At 37.4% G+C, this 4,753-nt stretch overlaps 1 long non-coding RNA gene across 1 annotated transcript; it reads right to left on the reverse strand.

Moving 5' to 3' along the window:
* Positions 1-206: 206 nt before the first annotated feature.
* Positions 207-2,627, reverse strand: LOC142521737 (uncharacterized). Its single transcript, XR_012814373.1, has 2 exons — positions 2,335-2,627; positions 207-455 (listed from the first exon to the last, which is right to left on the reverse strand). It is a non-coding gene; the product is annotated as an uncharacterized LOC142521737 (long non-coding RNA).
* Positions 2,628-4,753: the final 2,126 nt, after the last annotated feature.

Raw genomic sequence — 4,753 nt, forward strand, 5'->3', positions numbered from 1 at the left:
CACCGGCGATCACTCCCCGCCCTCTTCGGCCCCGGGCCTCACATGCCCACCAGCTTCCGCTTGGTTTGTCCTCGAACTACACCGTACTCGGAGAGATAGGCTCTGATACCAACTGTAACGTCTACCGTTTTAAAAGTGCGGAAATGTTTTTTTTTTTAAGTTCACATTTTCGAAATAACATTTAAACGTTTCGAATACATGCGCTGTACAGAAAAATATAACTTTTAAAAATGATCTTAAATATTTGACATTAAAAATAGTGCAGTTTAAAATAACCAAACTCATCCAAAAATCATACGTAAACATAAACGTATAAAAATCTTAAAATCATCAACGCATGTAAATGTTCATATGTTTTCAAAACTTGTAAATCATAATGCGAAAAACATGCGGTCCTCGGGTCGTGTCACTGCACCAGGTCTGCCTACCTCCAGTCCCCTCATCATCAAGCTCACCTGCATCACACACGCCTAGTGAGTCTAAAGACAAAACACACATGGTACCAGGAATAACAAATACATATACATGGCACAAAACAGTAAAAAATATCAGACTCAACATATCTTTCATGAACTTTAAAGCATAACGTAAACGTGTCGTGTAAAATCATATCGTATAAAAGCATGTCATCTCTTGTCATCATATACGTATACATTTTCTTTTTAATTGAATTCAGTTTATTAGTTATGACTTTCGTATCAGCTCTATCGTTGGATCCATCTACGTATAACCACAGTACTGGGCGGCGGGGGACATCAGCGACAGCATTACCCGTCCACTGAGCCCGGGCCTCTACTCATCATATATCATGTCATCGTATACATATAAATCTTCAGTCACAACCAATTCTCATCCTCAAAAAACAACATCATCATATTCACCACTTAATAAAAACATGCATATACGTAACTTTTACCTTAAAAACAAGCATGCACCGTATTTATCATAATTTCATAAAAATCATAAACGTGATGCATAAAAATTTAAAATATAATAAATTTGTGCTCAGGGCGCTGCCAGGACCAAAATCTCACCTCGGGTGCAAGATGACCATTTTGCCCTTGAGAACCCAAAAATTACCGTTTTGCCTCTAGATGTAAAATTTCACGTTTTTGACATTTTTTTACTTCCATTGACTCTAACATGTCCCAAATAATTATTTAAGCCTACATGAATTTTTCCATATTTTTAGTTGGCTTAAAACGATGACTTTTAAATTAATCTTTAAAAATAACATATTAGTGCATTTTAATCCCGAATTAAATCAAACCTTAGCTTAAAATTCTCAAATTAAAAACTTAGACTTTTAATAATTATTTGAGCTTTTTTTCATAATTTTATTAAGCTTAAATTTAGGCGTTTCAGTTAATTCTTATTTAACGTTTCGTGCGGCGATAAAATCTCGGATAAATCCAAAACTCATTATTTTGATCCGAAACTTACCAAACTCTTAAAAATGTCCCAAAACATATTTAAAAGCATCCCTAGATGTAAAATTGAGCCTATTTCATAACTTAACCGAATTGTTTTAAAACTTGGATCGAGGTCTCGGTTTTAACCCGAATCGACTTGGAATTTAACCAAAAATTTTCCAACTTTTTACCACACATACTAACCACTTAAAAGGCTCTAAAACCTCAAAAACAGCCCCTTAGAACTTCGAACCAGCCCTGGATAGTGGCTGGAAAATTCAGCTATTTCTTTTCTCAACCCCCCAAGGCCTCACCCGACCGCTAGCACTCCTCGGCTCGCACCAGCCCTCACCAACAACGAACCAAGCCATCTAGGACCTAGACTATACTCTACTGAACACATTAGAACCACAGATCTAGCCCCAGGCCCATCGTGAGGCACCCACGCACACTTGATGCTCACCCAACACACACGCGGCCAACATCAAACTCCCGACTCCAAGTGGTTCCGAGGGCAAGACCAGTAGGTGGTGGACCTTCCCTAGCCTTGGTTGGACCCTCTTGGATCGAACCTCGGCATGTTTCAGTCCCTGCACAACCGATCCCGCCCTCATCCTCCACAAAACCACTCGAACAACCTAGCCTCTCGCATGACCCCAGCGATTTATCACTAAGAGCCGAGCCCTCCCTATATTCCCATCATCGTACCACCTTAATCATAGCATGAACGCCCCTTGACCACCAAAAACGCAGCCCTTGCACAACAATGAAATAAAACGTGAGAGGTGCAAGGATTTAAGCATAATTCAAGTCAACCGAACCATAAACTGAAAACTTTGCATGGATCGAAACTAAACATACGAAACACCCAAAAAACATATATATGACGTGAATGATGCAGAAACAGAGGTACATGGCGTGCCTGATGATTTTTCACGCAAGGAGATCGAAGATCGTCGGGAGAGCGCCGGGGAATTTCTCTTTGCAAGAAATGTGATTGCCGAAGCTTGGCTATTGAAGGGGCTGAAACTGAGAGGATTTTATTGAGGAAGGGGGAAGGTGTCGGCTAGTGTAGGGACCATTAGGTTTAATGAGTTATTAGGTGATATATAAATAGTTAATTAATAAATAATGGGCTTTAAATCATCATTTAAAGGTTTTAAAAAATTTTTAATCCCAATAGTCTTAAAAATAGGCCCATTAAGTCCAAACATATACCCGAAAAATATTTCGTGTTGGAAAGTTTTTGAAAATATTAGCCGAACGCTCAAAAAGTCCTCGATTCGATAAAATTTGCTTACCAGGTAAAAATAAAATCATGCAAGTTAAAATACCCAAAAAATCCTATTTTTGAAAAATACACTTAAAAACACCTTATCTTAATTAATAAAAATGAATCATGTAATTAAAATAATTTTCCTGAAAATTCTCTGGTCTCCGATCCTCGTTTGAGCGCGAAATGAAACTTAAAAATCTTTAATGCATAAACCTATAAAATTTCGTGAAATAAATTCTATCATGCATGAATTATGCATAAAATGCATAAAAAAAATTAAACATATAATTTATGAAATAAACATACATTTAATGCTTTAAAACAAACTAATAAACTACCAAAGAAATTTAATAACTTGCATGCATATGGTTCACATGGACCTTCAAATTTTTCGGGACGTTACAATAGCTCAACTGGTACCAACACTTTAAGAATCTAGGTACTTAAGCCTTGAGGTCCTGGGTTCAAGTGTTGGGAGAGGCGAAAGAAACCACTTTCTAGGAGTGGGATATTCTATGAGTGACGGTGCATGGGCATGGGCGAAGCCCCATGCTGGACCATCCTAACGACCCATGATCAGTAGTGGTGCTCGGCCCATACCATTCACCACTACTGATCATGGGTCGTTAGGATGATCCAGCATGGGGCTTGGCCCATGCCCATGCACCGTCACTCATAGAATATCCCACTCCTGGAAAGTGGTTTCTTTCGCCTCTACCAACAGTTGAACTCAGGACCTCAAGGCTTAAGTACCTAGATTCTTAAAGTGTTGGTACCAGTTGGGCTAGTCCTGGGTTCAAGTGTTGGGAGAGGCGAAAGAAACCACTTTCCAGGAGTGGGATATTCTATGAGTGACGGTGCTTGGCCCATGCTGGACTATCCTAACGACCCATAATCAGTAGTGGTGTATGGTTATGGGCCAAGGCCCATGTTGGTTCAGCCTAATGGCCCATGATCGTTACACGAACACTCAAAAAGTCCTTCGTTTCGATAAAATTTGCGTACCGATTATTAATATGTTCCCGCGGGTAAAAATACGCAACCATGGCCCATTTTCAAAAATCGTACTTAAAAACACATCATATTAATTAATTAAAAATAATTATTTCATAAAAATATTTTTCCTGAGTATCTCCGGTCTCCGTCCCTCGATCGAGCGCGAAATGCGACTGAAAATCCTAATGCATGAAACTTTAAATAAACCATGAATTGAAACACAAATTCATGAAATAAACATGCATTTAATGCTTTAAAACAATTTAATAAAATACAAAAAGAATTTAATAACTTGCATGCATGTGGTCCATGTAAACCTTCAAGTTTTCGAGATGTTACATAAGGTACATCACCCATATCATTCATATAAAGTTTTTATAAAGAAATTGTTTCATCTTATATAGAAATCACTTATATTTGGTTGCAAATAATATATTCATATATATATATAGGATAAGAAAACAAATATTACTCCCACTGACCTTCCGGTATATATATTGATCCGTGATGCTTTCTACAAAACCAAATGTAGAGATGACATTATGAAATTTTATATACCACGGACGGGAGGCTTGTTTCAATCCATATATGTATTTCTTATGCTTGCACATCAATTGCTCACCATCACTAGAGAAAAATACTTCTAGCTGTTTAATATAGACCTCTTCATCTAGATCACCATTGAGAAACACCGTTTTCACATCCATTTGTTTCAACTCAAGTTCAAAATATGCAACTAATGTTATAATTATTCGAAGAGGATCTTTCTTACAAAAAGGAGAAAAATTCTCCTTATAATCGATTCATTCTTTTCGATTGAATCTCTTAGCAACGATTCTTGCTTTATATCTTTCAATGATGTCCAATGAGTCTTTCTTTGTTTTTAAGACCCACTTGCATCCAATGTGTTGGAAACTATGAGTTTCAGAGTTTGACAAACCAATCAATAAAAGAAACTGAAAACCCGAACTGAACATGTAAATGAACAAAAAGAATGCAACAGATCTCAGAACAGAAGGAGACTCAACGGACTGAAATGGACTAAGAACTGAAGTGAATAAACAAAAAG

This window comes from Primulina tabacum, chromosome 13, assembly GCF_025594145.1.
Source record: "Primulina tabacum isolate GXHZ01 chromosome 13, ASM2559414v2, whole genome shotgun sequence".
NCBI classification, from domain to species: Eukaryota; Viridiplantae; Streptophyta; class Magnoliopsida; order Lamiales; family Gesneriaceae; genus Primulina; species Primulina tabacum.